Source organism: Hemiscyllium ocellatum, chromosome 16, assembly GCF_020745735.1.
Source record: "Hemiscyllium ocellatum isolate sHemOce1 chromosome 16, sHemOce1.pat.X.cur, whole genome shotgun sequence".
Taxonomy (NCBI): domain Eukaryota; kingdom Metazoa; phylum Chordata; class Chondrichthyes; order Orectolobiformes; family Hemiscylliidae; genus Hemiscyllium; species Hemiscyllium ocellatum.
Window position 1 is genome coordinate 47,921,540 of NC_083416.1, and position 19,408 is coordinate 47,940,947.

Sequence of the window (19,408 nt, forward strand, 5' to 3'; positions counted from 1 at the left end):
TTCCTCCCTAACTTAGAGTCCTAGCAACTGGGGGCAGTTCTCTTTATGTCTCTAATTATAAAGTGTATATATTGCTGTATAATTTTTCTTTTATATAATAAAGGAGCTGGATTTATAGAGGAAAGAAGAAAGTGTCAAATACTCAAGAAATTGAAGCTGAAAATGCTTGAAGTATAAAGCAGATAGATCAGGAACTGAAAAACAGTCAGATTAATATTCAAGATACAAGCAAATTCATAAATAATTTTAAATTCCTTTGTTTCAAACTGTTTTCAAAGTTGTCATAAGAATATAATTTAATTTCATCTGAATTCAATTTAATTCAAATTAGTTGAAGCCACCTGTAATTTATACAGACAAATATTTTTATGGCGGTCGATTTGCTCTCATGCTGTAAAATATTGATGATATGTTAATAATTTATGATTAGAATTTAAGGAATATTTTAAAAACAGTCAGTTAGTAGTTTGGAGATGTGTTGCCAAATGTTTTCATTAAGGCAAAGCTAAGAATGCCAAATTTAACATCATTGTCTTCTACTGTATAAATTGTTGCAATACTGTTGATGCTGGCGAAGATATCGCCATGGTAGAAATGTTGGAGAACTATAAGCTCCCACACTCTGCTGGGTAATTTCGAAAAGGTGCAAAACATGGACATATTCTTTTTGTTTGCAGAGAATCGATCCTATTGTGAATATATGTTACTTCTTGCAAGTATAAATGAACCACATTCGAAGTTGACTGATTATCTTAAGTTGGTTGTTTGTGGAGATATTTGTGCAATCAAAAGTGTACAACATGCACTGCCCAATCACTGAATCAAATTCTTAGCAGTACATGTTTTGCCTTTGGTTTTGCATGCATTAGCTAGTTTACTACAGTGTGCACACTAATATTATGATCATGCTACTTCAATTGATAAATCACTAATTGCGATTTCACACCAAGTCTATGGTTTATCATTTAAAACTCTTTACAAGCATGTAGTGAGACCTAACTGCAATAACAATTACATTTTATAATGTCTGAAGCACATGGGAGTTGAACTTGGGACTCCTGGCTCAGAGATAGAGACACTCACTCTGCACAACATGAGCCCTTCAGTTGAATTTAGATTGAACCCTGACTGACCAACCCATAAAGAGTTTCTTTACCATTCATTGTCACCATAACATTTTTTTTAAAATTTGTAAATTTAAGCCATCAAAGTAACTATACAATTTGCTCTAATTTCTATTTTATTACAGATTTTCCAGCATTGTTCCTAGCTCTCTGGTATGCTGCAGTTAGCACACATAAGAACAGGAATAGACCCTTTGGTCCAACAAATTTGTTTTGCCATCAATCAGATCATGGATAATTTGCAACCCGAACCCATGTACCTCATCTTTGCCCCTCATCCTATTAATATGTATGGTTAACTAAACTTTATCAATCTCACGATTTAAAATTAACAATTGATCTACCATAAATTGCTATTTACTGAAGAAAGTTCCAAACTTGCACCACTCTGAATATTGAAGATTTTCTTAATTTCATTTCTTGCACCTCCAACCATACTAAGATTGCAAACTTTGTGTGTGCCATAAACATCTTTCTCCAGAAGCTGCCAGTAGTTTGGCCACAACTTATTGACGTGTACTCAGATCCAAATAATTAAAATTGTGATTTTCTTCCCATCTATCTTTTACTCTTTTTTTTCTTCTGTAAGTAAGTGTGTGTTTTTTTTAACAACAATTACTTTGCATGTGTTAAAGTTATGTGACTGAGTTAGTAATCCAGAGAAGGCTGTATTATTGATCTAGAAACATGAGTTCATTACCACCATGACCACTGGGAATGTAACTTAAATAAATTTGAGAGTAAAAGCTAGTATTAACAAGTATGCCCATGAAACTATCAGATTGTCATATAAATTCATCCTGTTCATGAATGCCTTTTGGAGAAGACAATTTGTCATCCTTAAGTGGCTCAGCATGGTAATAACTTTAGATCCATAACATTGTGTCTGACTCTTAAATGCGTCAGCAAGCCGCTCAAGTTTCAAAGATTCTGAGTGGAAGAAAATCCCTGAATCGCAGCACTGGTTATGATCAATCAGATGCATTGTACAGATCACTGCATCAGCATGCCTGACACAATTTCAAAATAAGGTCACTACTCAGAGCTTTGAGTTGAGCTCAAATCCTCCCTGGAAAAAATGCAATCTCTCCACATGGCTCTAACTCATGACCACCCAATTTGGAGAAGCAGCATCTGCAAAGGAGCAACCGTTTTGAGCATCTCAGACGGACCAAGATGGAGGAAAAAGTGCAAGCAGCAGGAACACCACATAAACGGTTGGGCTCCTAACCCACTCACGTTTGCAAACAGTACCTGCCCCACCTGTGATAAGGTTTGTGGATACAGTACTGGCCTTTTTGCAACCTTGGGACCTACAACACTGAAATGTGACAAAGTCATTCTCGATCCTGAGGGACTGCTGAAAAACTAGTAATGTGAGGTCTACAGTTTTAGAATTGAACAGCAACAGGCTTTATTGAACTACAAGAAATAGTAAGGTATCTTGCTTGGAGTCCTAGACATCCAGGCTCCAGTTTCATGTAATCTGACATCATTAATGAATTGTTCAGTAACTATACTTGAAGTAACAGTACAATTTTCTTTACTTGACAGGGGTGGGTTGTGAAGACAAGGGTATGTGCTGGGAAGCGTGGAACTAATTACAATATGTGAATGTGAGTGAGGGGATGCAGAGATTTCACGGAGGTTTTGAATGTGGTGAGTTTGGCTGAAGCCCACTTAATTACAATTTCTTTTTCATAAAGCACTTTCAAAAACATTTTCATGTTTATATTAATCTATAATGCGCAAGTGTTTTTAATACACAATCTTCCTCTGTTTTATTGTTGATTCTTTTTTGGAGTTACCTTAATTAAAGAAATGTTTTTCTTTAAATTTCATGGGATGTGAATGGCAGTGGCTAGCCTTTGTTGATAATCCCTAAATTGACTGTTAGAAACTGGTGGTGAATTAAAAAGAGATCATAATGGAAACTAAATTGCGAAACACTGCCATAGCCCTTTGCTTTATGTGTACATTTTTCAGCAATGGTCACTTACTTTTGTCAGTATGGACTTCATCCTGCATTGAAAGCTAAAATATTGGTGTCAATTTGGTGATGTGATGCAAATACATTGGTCCACAGTTATGGTAATTGAAGGTAAACAAAGGCTAAACTAATATTTCTGTTCACTTGAAGTCCAGTAATATCACCTATTTGAAGCGGTCTAGAAGCATTTAGTTGGAAGTCTAGAACTACATATTGTAAAAGTGCTATAATTATGTTAATACTTGTCAAAACATTGTCACACCTTTTTGTCTTCTGGCACTAATTTCTAGACCTTCTCGCCATTCTTTTGTGTCTTTTGTTAGCCACTGGCACCACTGAAAGGGAAAAAAGTAGCAAAGGCAATTGTGATCCATTACTGACAAAGAGAGCGAAATTTATAATGGGAGAATAAGGAGTTGGCAGACCAACTAAATAAATACTTTACGGCTGTCGTCACAGAGCAAAGTACAAGAAAAAAAAAACTCCCAGATGTACTAGAGAACAAAAGGAGTAGCAAGAATGAAAAACTGAAAGAAATTAGTATTAAAAACAAATTAATACTAGAGAAATTCATGAAATTTGGTAAATCTCCTGGACTTGATGATATACTGGATATCCCAAAAGTGGCTATAGAGATAGTAGGCGGACTGGCAGGCATTATTCAAAACTCTACAGATCTGTAACAGTTCGACAGATTGGAAAATAACAAACGTGACTCGTTTATTTAAAGAACAGAGGGGAAAAAGGGGAAATGACGGACCAGTCAACCTGACTATATTTGTAAGGAAATAGACAATAGGTGCAGAAGTAGGCCATTCTGCCCTTCGAGCCTGCACCACCATTCAATATGACCATGGCTGATCATCCTTAATCAGTATCCTGTTCCTGCCTTATCTTCATAACCCTTGATTCCACAATTCTTGAGAGCTCTATCCAACTCTTTCTTAAATGAATCCAGAGACTGGGCCTCCACTGCCCTCTGGGGCAGAGCATTCCACACAGCCACCACTCTGAGTGAAGAAGTTTCTCCTCATCTCTGTCCCAAATGGTCTACCCCGTATTTTTAAGCTGTGTCCTCTGGTTCGGCACTCACCCATCAGCGGAAATATGTTTCCTGCCTCCAGAGTGTCCAATCCTTTAATAATCTCAAATGTCTCAATCAGATCCCCTCTCAGTCTTCTAAACTCAAGGGTATACAAGCCCAGTTGCTCCAGTCTTTCAATGTAAGGTAATCCCGCCATTCCAGGAATTGACCTCGTGAACCTACGCTGTACTCCCTCAATAGGCATAATGTCTTTCCTCAAATTTGGAGACCAGAACTGCACACAGTACTCCAGGTGTGGTCTCACCAGGCCCTGTACAGCTGCAAAATAACCTCTTTGCTTCTATACTCAATCCTTCTTGTTAAGAAGGCCAGCATGCTATTAGCCTTCTTCATTATCTGCTATACCTGCATGCTTACCTTCATTGACTGGTGTACAAGAACATCCAGATCTCTCTGTACTGCCCCTTTACCTAAATTGATTCCATTTAGATAGTAATTTGCCTTCCTGTTCTTGCCACAAAGTGGATAACCATGCATTTATCCACATTAAACTGCATCTGCCATGCATCTGACCACTCACCTAACTTGTCCAGGTCACCCTGTAATCTCCTAACATCCTCATCACATTTCCCCCTGCCACCCAGCTTAGTATCATCAGCAAATTTGCTAATGTTATTAGCAAAATGCTGGACTATAATATAAAGGAAGTGATAATTGGGCATTCTAGCAATATTTTCAATGTCAGCGTGCATTTATGAAAGAGAAATCATTTTTGACAAACTAATTGGAAGTTTTTTTGTGCATGTAACTAGCAGAATAGATAAAGGGAAGCCATTGAATGTGGTGCATTTGGAAATTCAGAAGTTTTCAATTAGAGGATAGTAAGTAAAATTACGAACATTGGATCAAGGGTAATGTTGCACAAATTGAGAATTAGTAAATAGACAAAAAACCGAGAAGGAATAAATATCAGGATAGCAGGCTGATTCCAGTGTTTTACCACAAGGTACCTGGGGCCCTAGCTATTTTTATCAATGATTTTGGAGGTGATAATTAAATACAATATTTGCAAGTTTGCTGCTAAGACAAAACTTAGTTGAAATAAGAGATATGAGGAAGGTGAAAAAGGGATTTCAACAAACTAAATGAATGGGCAAGAATATGTAAAATGCAATATCATGGATGTTATCCACTTTAGGATGAAAAAGAAGAAACGCAGAACTCTAGTAAATGATGAGACATCTAAATGATGTTGCCCAAAAGGATCTGGTGTTTTTTATTTTGTGAGTTACTGAAAGGTAACAAAGGGGAATCAAGCAATTAGAAAGGCAGGTGGTATGCTGACCTTTTATTGCTAGAAATTTGAGTACAAAAATAAAAATCAAAGAATGTGGTGCTGGAAAAGCACAGCATTTCAGGCAGCATCCGAGGAGCAGGAGAGTCGAAGTTTCGAGCATTCCTGATGAAGAGCGTATGCTCAAAATGTCAACTGTCCTGCTCCTCAGATGCTGGCTGGCTGTGCATTTCCACACTTCAGCTGATCTCCAGCATCTGCAGTCCTCACTTTCTCCTATAGAAATAAAGATGTCTTGCTGCAATTGTATAGATTCTGAGACTATAGTTGGAGTATTATGTCCAGCTTTGGTCTTCTCACCTAAGGAAGGTATACTTACCAGAGAAGGAATTAAAGTTTATCAAATTAAATCCTATTGTGGCAGGATTGTCCAATGAGGACAGTTTGAAGAGACTAGGCTTGTATTGGCTAACTCAGTGAAATAAATGAAGTTACAGGATGAGAGCAGATAAATGCAGGCATCTAGAATTAGGGGACACAGTCTCATAATAAGGGGTAGGCTGTTTGGTACTAAGATTAGAAGGAATTTTATTACTTAGCGGTTTGATATTCTCTATCCAAGAGGATTTGGTTGTATTAAATATTAAGGATATTAAAGGATTTAGGGATAATGCTGGAAAATTATTTTGAGTTTGATGATCAGACACTATCTTAATTGAATGGGAAGAACAAGAGCCAAACAACCTGTTTCTGTGACAGTTTTAATCTCGTTTAGACAGCCTGTGTATAGAACATAGAACGGCCCTCGATGGTTTGACAGGGCAGCATAACGATCTGAAGTCTATCTAACCAATACCATTCCATTCTCGTCCATAATCCTATCTAATGACCACTTAAATGCCTGTAAAGTTGGTGAGTCTACAGCTGTTGCAGGCAGAGTGTTCCATGCCCCTGCTACTCTTGGAGTAAAGAAACTACCATCTGTTCTATATCTATCGCCCCTCAATTTGAAGTTATGTCTTCTCTTGCTAGCCATCACCATCCTAGGAAAACTGCTCTCACTGTCCACCCAGTCTAACCCTCTTATTACCTTATGTCTCAATTAAGTCACCTCTCAACCTCCTTCTCTCTAACGAAAACAGCCTCAAGTCCCACAACCTTTCATCATAAGACTTTATCTGCATACCAGGCAACATCCTAGTGAATCTCTTCTGAACCCTTTCCACGGTGGCTAGCACTGCTGCCTCACAGCACCAGGATCTCCGGTTCGATTCTGGCCTCTGGTAACTGTCTGGAGTTTGCACATTATCCCTGTGTCTGCATGGGTTTCCTCTGGGTGCTCCAGTTTCCTCCCACAGTCCAATTATGTGCAGGTCAGGTAAATTGGCCATGCTAAATTTCCCATAGTGTTAGGTGCATTAGTCAGAGGGGAATGGGTCTGGGTGGGTTACTCTTCGGAGGGTCAGTGTGGACTGGTTGGGCCAAAGGACCTGTTTCCACACTATGTAGGGAATCTAATCTTTCATATGATGCGGTGACCAGAACTGTACACAACACTCCCAAGTGCAGCCACACCAGAGTTTTTTACAACTGCAACATTACCTCATGAGTCCGAAACTCGATCCTTCTAATAAAAGTTAACACACCGTATGCCTTCTTAACAGCCCTATCAGCCTGGGTGGCAACTTTGAGGAATCTATGTACATGGTATTTCCTCTTTCATTTAGAATATTAATTCAACATATTGGATATCATCTTCTTCGTCGTCAGTTTCTACCCAAAGCTATGCCTGACCCACATAATTGATCTGCACCACGAGTAAGTCAACAACGCGGGTTCCCAAATGCGCCCCAACCAGAATGAGGAATCCGACCCCATGTTGTTGACATTAATCACAACCAAAGTGGCCATGTAGTCCACTGCCCTTCCCCAAGGAGTCGGTTGTGGCAGCATAACACCTGTACATGCATATGGTCACCTGTAACTGTGAATTGTGATGGTACCACCTGCCATATTGGAAAGATTTATAAGTGAGATTTGATCTTTTTGACATGTTGTTATAATGCCACATTTTTCTTGGTCATTAAGTAACCTGGGACTTCTGATTCAGAGGAAGGAATGCTGCCATTGCACTACAGGATCATCAGGAATGCTATCAGTGCACCATAAGATTTCCTCAGATACATCCTCCAGAAAAGTATTTAATATTTGTCTAGCACAGGAATTGCCACCATCACATAGATCAGTACATCTGAGTTTTAGACACTGTACCGGTAATTTATGCCTGGTTCAATAAAAGTAAATATTAGTAATGAAAGCAGCTGCTAATTACATACAGTATAATGCAACTGCCTTGTTTCCATACCTTGAGGGGAATTTCAGTTTATAAGCATGAAGGTTCTCAAGATAATCTGGAACAGTCTTATAACAATAGGTTTTAATTTTAATGAATGTGTTTAGTTGTCAGACTAGTTGATGGAATTTTTTCACACCTTTTTATCAAGCTATCTCCATGCTCTGAGAGAAAATGAGAAATATTGTATTCTAATTCTGGTCTCTTGAGCATCCATGATTTTAATTGTTCCATCATTGGTGGCTATGCTTTCAGCTGTCTGGGCTCTAAATCTCTCTGCCTCTCTCTTTCTTAAAGACATCTTTTTTCCCAAGATTTTGGTTGTCATACTAATATCATTTTATATGGCTTGTGTCATACTTCATTTTATAAGATTGCTTTGCAGAAACAGTGTACCCAACGTATTTGAGCCCAACAATTTATGTTCCATTTGAGCGCCTCCTTTTTCCTCTTGCAAGTCCATCATGATAACACTGTTCTCTTCTCCCTCATATGCTTGTCTACACTCCCCTTAAACGCATCTGTACTACAGTAAACACATGATGCTGAGTTGCAGTGGCATGCCGACAAATTTGTGCTAAACAGAGTTTCATGATAGTCAAGGAAGCCCTCCTGTCTCGCGTTTCCTGTAAAAATGCTCTTCGTCAAAAAACGAATTAAAACACTGTGACACAGTAAATAATATTAAGAATGCCTTTATTTGGCAATGTATTCACACCTTACAATGGCCCAGCCTCCTTCAGTAAAAGGCATTGAAAAATATTGATAGTTAGTTCTGGGAAATCTCAGTAATCATAGAGTCATAGAGATGTACAGCATGGAAACAGACCCTTCGGTCCAACCCGTCCATGCCGATCAGATATCCCAACCCAATCCAGTCCCACCTGCCAGCACCGGTCCATATCCCTCCAAACCCTTCCTATTCATATACCCATCCAAATGCCTCTTAAATGTTGCAATTGTACCAGTTTCCACCTCTTTCTCTGGCAGCTCATTCCATACACGTACCACCCTCTGCGTGAAAACGTTGCCCCATAGGTCTCTTTTATATCTTTCTCCTCTCATCCTAAACCTATGCCCTCTAGTTAAGGACTCCCCAACCCCAGGGAAAAGACTTTGCCTATTTACCCTATCCATGCCCCTCATAATTTTGTAAACCTCTATAAGGTCACCCCTCAGCCTTTGAAGCTACAGGGAAAACAGCCCCAGCCTGTTCAGCCTCTCCCTACAGCTCAAATCCTCCAACCCTGGCAACATTCTTGTAAATCTTTTCTGAACCCTTTCAAGTTTCACAACATATTTCCGATAGGAAGGAGACCAGAATTGCGTGCAATATTCCAGCAATGGCCTAACCAATGTCCTGTACAGCAGCAACATTACCTCCTAACTCCTGTACTCAATACTCTGGCCAATAAAGGAAAGCATACCAAATGCCGCCTTCACTATCCTATCCACCTGCGACTCCACTTTCAAGTAACTATGAATCTGCACTCCAAGGTCCCTTTGTTCAGCAACACTCCCTAGGACCTTACCATTAAGTGTATAAGTCTTACTATAATTTGCTTTCCCAAAATGCAGCACCTCGCATTTATCAGAATTAAACCCCATCTGCCACTTCTCAGCCCATTGGCCCATTTGTTCAAGATGCTGTTGTAATCTGAGGCAACCCTCTTCGCTGTCCACTACACCTCCAATTTTGGTGTCATCTGCAAACTTACTAACTGTACCTCTTATGCTCGCATCCAAATTATTTATGTAAATGACGAAAAGTAGAGGACCCAGCACCAATCCTTGTGGCACTCCACTGGTCACAGGCCTCCAGTCTGAAAAACAATCCTTGACCACCACCCTCTGTCTTCTACCTTTGAGCCAGTTCTGTATCCAAATGGCTAATTTTCCCTTTATTCTGTGAGATCTAACCTTGCTAATCAGTCTCTCATGGGGAACCTTGCCAAACGCCTTACTGAAGTCCATATCGATCACATCTACCATTCTGCCCTCATCAATCCTCTTTGTTACTTCTTCAAAAAAAAACTCAATCAAGTTTGTGAGACATGATTTCCCACGCACAAAGCCATGTTGACTATCCCTAAACAGTCCTTGCCTTTCCAATTACATGTACATCCTGTCCCTCAGGATTCCCTCCGACAACTTGCCCACCACTGAGGTCAGGCTCACTGGTCTATAGTTCCCTGGCCTGTCCTGACCACCCTTCTTAAACAGTGGCACCATGTTTGCCAACCTCCAGTTTTCCGGCACCTCACCTGTGACTATCGATGATACAAAATCTCAGCAAGAGGCTCAGCAATCACTTCTCTAGCTTCCCACAGAGTTCTCGGGTACACCCGATCAGGTCCTAGGGATTTATCCACCTTTTCCCATTTCAAGACATCCAGCACTTCCTCCTCTGTAATCTGGACATTTTGCAAGATATCACCATCTATTTCCCTGTAGTCTCTCTCTTTCATATCATTCTCCACTGTAAATACTGATGCAAAATACTCATTTAGTGTCTTGCCCATTTCCTGCGACTCCACACAAAGGCCGCCTTGCTGATCTTTGAGGGGCCCTATTCTCTCCCTAGTTACCCTTTTGTCCTTAATATATTTATAAAAACCCTTTGGATTCTCCTTAATTCTATTTGCCAAAGCTTTCCCATGTCCCCTTTTTGCCCTTCTGATTTCTCTCTTAAGTATACTCCTACTTCCTTTATATTCTTCTAAGGATTCAGTCGATCTATCCTGTCAATACCTTGCATATGCTTCCTTCTTTTTCTTAATCAAACCCTCGATTTCTTTAGTTATCCAGCATTCCCTATACCTACCAGCCTTTACTTTCACCCTGACAGGAATATACTTTCTCTAGATTCTTGTTATCTCATTTCTGAAGGCTTCCCATTTTCCAGCCGTCCCTTTACCTGCGAACGTCTGCCCCCAAACAGCTTTGGAAAGTTCTTGCCTAATACCGTCAAAATTGGCCTTTTATCCAATTTAGAACTTCAACTTTTAGATCCTGTCTATCCTTTTCCATCACTATTTTAAATCTAATAGATTTATGGTCGCTGGCCCCAAAGTGTTCCCCCACTGACACCACAGTTACCTGCCTTGCCTTATTTCCCAAGCATAGGTCAAGTTTTGCACCTTCTCTAGTAGGTACATCCACATACTGAATCAGAAAATTGTCTTGTACGCAATTAACAAATTCCTCTCCATCTAAACCTTTAACACGATGGCAGTCCCAGTCGATGTTTGGAAAGTTAAAATCCCCTACCATAACCACCCTATTATTCTTACAGATAGCTGAGATCTCCTTACAAGTTTGTTTCTTAATTTCCCTCTGACTATTAGGGGGTCTATAATATAATCCCAATAAGGTGATCATCCCTTTCTTATTTCTCAGTTCCATCCAAACAACTTCCCCGGATGTATTTCCGGGAATATCCTCCCTCAGCACAATTGTAATGCTATCCCTTATCAAAAATGCCACTCCTCCTCTTGCCTCCCTTTCTATCCTTCCTGTAGCACTTGTATCCTGGAACATTAAGCTGCTAGTCCTGCCCATCCCTGAGCCATGTTTCTGTAATTGCTATGATATACCAGTTCCATGTTCCTCAATGTGTTATCTTCAAATAAGTGTGATACTGTCTGCAGTCTTTACTGTAACCAGACATCTTCTCCATGTTGAAATCCCAGAACTTCTCTCGGCCATTGCAGAAAGATGAGCTGAAAAATGTGTTGCTGGAAAAGCGCAGCAGGTCAGGCAGCATACAAGGCGCAGGAGAATCAACATTTCGGGCATAAGCCCTTCTTCAGGAATGAGGAAGGTGTGCCAAGCAGGCTAAGATAAAAGGTAGGGAGGAGGGACTTGGGGGAGGGATGATGGAATGTGATAGGTGGAAGGAGGTTAAGGTGAGGGTGATAGGCCGGAGAGGGGGTGGGGGCAGAGACTTCGGGAAGAAGATAGCAGGTCAAGAAGGCGGTGCTGAGTCAGAGGGTTGGGACTGAGATAAGGTGTGGGGCGGGGTGGTGGGGAAATGAGGAAGCTGGATAAATCTGCATTCATCCCTTGTGGTTGGAGGGTTCCTAGGCAGAAGATGAGGCACTCTTCCTCCAGGTGTCGTGTTGCCATGGTCTAGCGATGGAGGAGGCCAAGGACCTGCATGTCCTTGGCGGAGTGGGAGAGGGAGTTAAAGTGTTCAGCCACGGGGCGGTTGGGTTGGTTGGTGCAGGTGTCCCAGAGGTGTTCTCTGAAACGTTCCGCAAGTAGGTGGCCTGTCTCTCCAATGTAGAGGAGGCCACATCGGGTGCAGCGGATGCACTAAATGTTGTGTGTGTGGAGGTGCAGGTGAATCTTCACCATGGACATCCAGTCCTATACACCTCCAACCCCCATCACGAAGGCCTCAAAGCCCTCCGCTTCTTCCTTTGACTCAACCAGTTGACTCAACCAGTACCCTTCCACTGACACCCTCCTTCAACTGACTGAACTGGTCCTCACTCTGAACAACTTCTCTTTCCAATCTTCCCACTTCCTCCAAACCAAAGGAGTAGCCATGGGTACCCGCATGGGCCCCAGCTATGCCTGCCTATTCGTCAGATATGTGGAACAGTCCATCTTCCGCAGCTACACTAGCACCACCCCCACCGCTACATCGATGACTGTATCGGCGCTACCTCGTGCTCCCACGAGGAGGTTGAACAGTTCATCCACTTTACTAACATCTTCCACCCCGACCTCAAATTTACCTGGACCGTCTCAGACTCCTCCCTCCCCTTCCTAGACCTTTCCATTTCTATCTGGGACGACCGACTCAATACGAACATTTTACTGTAAACTGACCGACTCCCACAGCTTCCTAAATTACACCTTCTCCCACCCTGCCCCCTGTAAAAACACCATCCCATATTCCCAATTCGTTCGCCTCCGCTGCATCTGCACCCAGAAGGACCAATTCCAATACCAAACAACCTAGACGCCACCTTCTTCAAAGACCGCAATTTCCCCTCAGACATGGTTGACGATGCTCTCCACTGCATCTCCTCCACTTCCCGCTCCTCCGCCCTTGAATCCTGCCCCTCCAATCTGGAGTTACCAGCTGGAATTTCAGCTTATCCTGGGTATCCCACTACTGGATTTCCTATTCTGCCTGAAGGAATGGCTAACAACTTCACCACAATAGGAGTTTCTAGTTATCTGAATTTGTCTCACCAGGATTTCTCCGTATTTGACTCTATTCTCTATATTCAACTGCTCCTGTGGTAATGAGTTCCACATTTCCACCACTCTTTGAGTAAAGAAGATTCTTCTGATTTGCCAATGCTTCCGTGAAAAACATTGTGATATTTATTGCATTAGAAGTGCCATATGAGTACATTGTTCCTAAGCATTAAACTAAAATACGAGTGTAGCAAGACTTTCAGACAGAAGACCTTTAGTCTATTTTCCCACCCAATTGTAAATTAAACTAACTCTTATTAGTTGACAATTAATTGTCCACATGCTTCTTAAAAACTGTTAAAGTTTGGTTCCATTAACCATATATATAATCCTTTTCACATATTTGATTAAAAACAGGTTCCTCCTGCATTGTCTGTTTTGTTGTCCTAATTTGTGAATATAATCGCAGTGTTTAAATTTTGAATTCAGCAGAAATGCTTGGCTTCCATTTATTTAAACCATTAATTATGTAGATTTCTATCAATCTCTTTCAGTCTTTTGTCAAGATTAAAAAAGAACCAGACTTGCCATTGTTTTCTTAAATTTTGGCATCTACTCTGTAGCCTTTCATTGTAACCTCTGAAAAACTCAACATATGCTTGAAACAGAGAGACCAAAAAGTATGCAATGCTTAATGCAGTATCAGCAGAGACTAGTATATTTTAAAATGGCCATGGTGCATCCATTGTTATTCACCGTAAAATTCTGGTGGCCTTTTTCAATAAACTGACAATATTTTAATTATGATTTGGAGGTGCCAGAATTGGACTAGCATGGACAAAATTAAAAATCACTCAACACCAGGTTATAGTCCAACAGGTTTAATTGGAAGCACTAGCTTTTGAAGCACTACCTCTTCATCAGGTGCTTGTGACGGATATTGTATGGATAGATTTAACAACATATAGGTACATTAAAACCTCAAGATCTGCTTCCTACTGCAATACCTTAAGTTCACTCCCATTTTGCCGATAGTCTGTATTGGCCTTCCATCTGACAAATTTCATAACTTTAGAGTTCCTTGTAGGTCATACTGTCCCAGAAATATTAAACCCTTCTGTGCTTTAGAGACTATTGATTAATGAATTTAACTTCTTACCTAACCTACACAGCATGTGATACAGAGAGCAATTCTGAGATAATTCATGAGGTTTTATGAACAAGGAACACGGTTGGCCACTTGGCCCTTTGAGCCTGTTCTACCATTGAATAATATCATGGCTGATCTGATTTTAAACTCAACTCTACATTCCTGCATATCCCTGATAATCTGTCATCCTTCTTGGTATTCAAGAATCTATCTGCCTCTACCTTAAAAAATATTTAAAGATTCTACATCCACTGGGGAAGGGAATTCCAAAAACATCCATGTTGAGAGTAAAAATGGTTCCTCATTTCTGTTCTAAATGAATGCCCCTTATTTTTAAACTCTGATTCCCAGTTATAGATTCTCCCACAAGAGGAAACATGCTTCCATCATCCACTTGGTCAAATCCCCTCAGGATCTTATGTTTCAGTGAATTCACCTCTGAATGTTCTGAACTCCCAGCCTAGCACATCTAGCCTTTCTGAAGAAGTCAATTTGCTCCTTCCAGCTATTAGTCTGATAAATGCTTTCAATGCATTAACATCCTTCTACAAGTATAACTGTACACAGTTTTCCAGATGTGGTCTCACCAGTACCCTATATAACTGAAGCATAACCTCTTGCATTCAATTCCCCTCATAATAAATCATAACATTCAAATCCTTTCTGGATTACTTGCTAGACCTGCACACTAATCTAAAGTTGATTCATTCATCAGGACCCTCAGATCTCTCTGCATCTCAAAGCTGTGCAATCTCTTACCATTTAGTTGCTTCTTTTCATTCTTTCAGCCAAAATAGTTCATTTCACGTTTTCGACGTTTTACTCAATTTGCCAGATCTTTGCCCCCTCATATAACCTATCTATATCCTTTTGCTGGCTCTTTATGTCCTCTTCACAATTAATTTTCCTCCCTACCTTCGGGTCATCCCAAGATTTAGCTGTCATACCTTTGATGTCTTCATCCAAATCATTTTTATAAATTATTGAAATATTAATGCAATCACACCAACCCTGTGGTACACCACTCATGCCAGCCTGAAAAAGATCCACTTATCTTACTCTCTACTTCTTGTTAACAAGCTAGTCTTCTATCCATGCTAATTTGTTATCTGCTATACCATGAGCTTTTATTTTCTGCAATAACATTTGATGTGGCATTTTATCAAATGTCTTCTGGAAATCTAAAAACAATATATTCACTAGTTCCCCTTTATCTACAGCAAAGTTGCAATTTCAAATAACTACAATATATTAATTAAAAATGATTTTTTTGATAAAATCATGTTAGCTCTACCTGATTACTTTGAAACTATCCAAGTGCCCTTTTATACTTTTTTGTAAATATTTTTATTGAGAAAAATGATATTAATTTTTTTACAACTTTAATAATAACTGAAAGCAAACTACAACTCTATAAACCACTGAGGAGAGAGGAAAAAAGAACCTATAAAAACTACAATTCAATAAATAATTAAGAAAAAAAATTAAATCCAAGTCATACCAAGATAACTTAAGTTATATTCAGTTAAATTGCTACACTCAGTGTAGTCCCACCGAAGCTCCCCACCACCAGGAGCATTAGTAAGCAAACTTGTATTTGTTCAGGATTCTTTCACCCCAGCCCTAGCCCTCATGCCTACGCAAAGGCCATGATCAATATAGCTGACAAGTCTGCATTTATATAATTCAGAAAGGGTGGCCATGTTCTATAAAATGGCTCCATTTTCTGGTGCACCATACTCGTAAGGAGGTCCAGGGGGATGTGCTTCATAACTAATCTACACCAGCCCGAAAGTCCCAGGGGATTCTCTGACAGCCAGCTCATTTGAATGTTCTTCCTCGCACTGAATGAAAGAATATTTAACAATTTCATTCCATGCACGTCCAAAGAAGGGAGATTTGGAAGACCCAAGAGGAGGGACACATGATCCAACTTAACCTCCGTTCCCAAAACTTCTTCCAAAACTCTCGCTATAGCATCCCAATACCTACAAAAGCTTGTAGCATGACCACAAACAATGAGTAAGAGCGCCAACATCTGTTTTACATTTGTGGCACATTGGGGACACTCCTGTCTTAAACTTCACAAGCCGCTCCAATGCCAAATAAGCCCTGTGGAGTACCTTCAGTTGCATAGCCTGTTACAAATAGAAATCTTCTTTACATTCTCCCAAATATCCTCCCACACCTCTGACGAGATTTCCACCCCCAATTCCTAAGTCCAGGTTCTGCATAGTTGCTCGATGTCCTTTGAAACATTACTTCCTAACAAGTGATAGAGGGTGCTGACCGAGAGAGTGCCCGTAGACCAAATCACTCTACTCTCCATATCTGACTTATAGGGACATCGATGTAATTTTTTTTTTATAAAGTCCCTAAACTACAAGTAACAAAAGACGTCCTTCCTAGATAGCTCATATTTCTGACTCAGCTGCTCGAAAGACATCAGGACCTCACTGTCAAATAAATCTCTCAAACAAGAGACTCTTCTAGACTCCCAGAACTTAAAGCCAGAGTCCATCGACTAGAATCCTAACATTCTCACTATAGGAGTGAAAGGGGAAGCATTTTGTAAGTTTCACTTACCTTGCCGCATCATTGTCCATGCTTTAACTGCATTAAGGACAATCTGGTTTCAGCAATGGTCCATAACAGTGCTCATCTTGTCCATAACAATAAATTGATGAGGGGGCATTTTGCTTGGGAGGCATCGTTATTCAACCAAATTGCGGGTCCTGGCGGGCCCAGTCAGCTACATAGGATAGTAGGGAACTCAATTTATATTTCTTAAAGTCTGGGAAATCCAAACCTCCCATCCCCTGCGGAAGCTGCAATTCATCCAGCTTAATAAGAGGCTGCCTATGCTGCCAGATGAAAGATCCGAGCCAACTGTAAAGCCTTCATAGCACACCCTCCTGGGCAACATCAAAGGGAGCATTCGCATGGGATATAATAAGTGAGGGAGAACATTCATTTTGACCAGAGCTATTCTAGCCAACCAAGATATCAGAAGATCCTTCCAGCGCCGAAGGTTCTGCCTTATCTTCTCTCGCAACTGCACAAAATTAGCTTTATATAATTGATTGAAGTTGAAAAATGTGGCGCTGGGAAAACACAGCAGGCCAGGCAGCATCCGATGAGCAGGGAAATCGATGTTTCGGGCATAAGCCCTTCTTCAGGAATGATTCCTAAAGAAGGGCTTATGCCTGAAACGTCGATTCTCCTGCTCGTCGGATGCTGCCTGGCCTGTTGTGTTTTTCCAGCACCACGTTTTTCAACTCTAGTCTCCAGCATCTGCAGTCCTCATTTTCTCATAATTGATTGAAGGCCAGGGTGATAAAAATGCCTAAGTACAGGAAACCTCCTTGTGACCACGCGAAAGAGTAAGGGGTTCCATTCCCAAAATCGGATATTCTAGTAAGGCTCCCCACAGGCATGGCCTCTGACTTCATCAAATTAATTTTATATCCTGAGAACAACACAAATAGATTAATCACTTATATTAAACAGGGCACAGATGTCATCGGATCAGTTAAAAAGAGAAGAACGTCATCCGCATAGAGATTGATCTTTTGCCTGCCTGACCCTACCTCTGGGGCAATTATGTTAGGATCCCTCTGGATGGCCTCCACCAGTGCCTCAATCACCAATGTAAATGATAGTGGTGAGAGAGGGCACCCTTATCAGCTGCTTCCGCTGACATTAAAACTATCTGAACTTATACCATTAGTGAGAACCATTGCTTTTAGATCACGATATAATACTGCCACCCACTTGACAAAAACCCCTCTAAGACCAAACTGGTATGGCCACCACCCGATCAAACGCTTTCTCTGCATCCAGGGATATTTTCAAGCCCGGAATCGATCCTTGCTGGCATATCTGGACTATGAGTAAAAAGTGAAGTCTGCAGATGCTGGAGATCAGAGCTGAAAATGTGTTGCTGGTTAAAGCACAGCAGGTCAGGCAGCATCCAAGGAACAGGAAATTCGACGTTTTGGGCCAGAGCCCTTCATCACTCATTCCTGATGAAGGGCTCTGGCCTGAAACGTCGAATTTCCTGTTCCTTGGATGCTGCCTGACCTGCTGTGCTTTAACCAGCAACACATTTTCAGCTTCGTACCTGGACTATGTTTAATACTCTTTTAATATTGTTGGTAGACCTATGACCCTTGACAAAACCTGTCTGGTCCTCCTTTACAAGAAAGGCAAAACCCTCTCTAATCTTAATGCCAGCATTTTTGACAGAATTTTAAAATCCACGTTTAGTAACGATATGGGCCTGTACGAAGTACAATCTTCTGGGGCTTTTCCTTCCTTAAGAATAAGGGAAATATTTGCTTCTCTCAAAGAGGATGAGAGGCAGTCCTGACTCTGAGTAATTGTACATATCCAAGAGCAGTCTGGCCAGCGTAACTATAAACTCTTTATAAAACTCACTTTGAAATCTGTCTGGGCTGGGCGCTTTACCACTCTGAGCTGCCTCACCACCTCCTGTGTTTCCTGGATTGTCAGGGAGGCATTTAGAAAAGACACCTGTTCTGAAGTTACACTGGGAAAGTCCAGGGTCTTAAAAAAGGATTCCATCTTCGTCAGCCTGTCCTCACAGCCCTCTGACTGGTACAGCTCAGAGTAAAACTTGCTAAATGCTGCATTAATCGTTTTGGTATTGCAAGTAAGAGTATCAGCACTCTCTCTGATGGATGGGGGGCATTCTTCTTTCTGGCCAGGTACGCTGGATATCTACCCAGTTTATCACTATACTCAAATAATCTCTGTTTTGCAAAAGAGATTTCCGTCTTTGCTGCCGAGGTGAGCGCAGCATTCAAAGTAGCCCTAAGGGCTATAATCCGCTGTGATTTGGTTACAGACGGTCTGTCAAAGTATATTGTCTCAGCTGCCTTCAGGTGAGCCTTGAGCAGATGCTGCTGCTCTCCCCTCTGTCGCTTCCTGGTCACAGAGTAAGAAATAATCAAACCCCATGCATAGGTCTTGGCAGTCTCCCAGAGCACCGATGGATTACTGGCTGTACCCAAATTAATGTCCCAAAAGAGTTTAAATTCCTGTGAAAAATACTCTATAAATTTGCTATCTTTCAAGAGGAAAGGGTCCATGCACCAGTGACGTGAGCCCATCCCGTTACCACCGACCTTGACCTCCATGTACACTGCCACGTGATCTGAAATGGCTATGTTCCTTCTTCTGCAAGACAGCACCAAACTCAGAAAGGTCGATGGGACAAAAAAAAATGTCAATCTATGTGGATTAGAGAAAGAGGTGAAATCCCTACCTGCA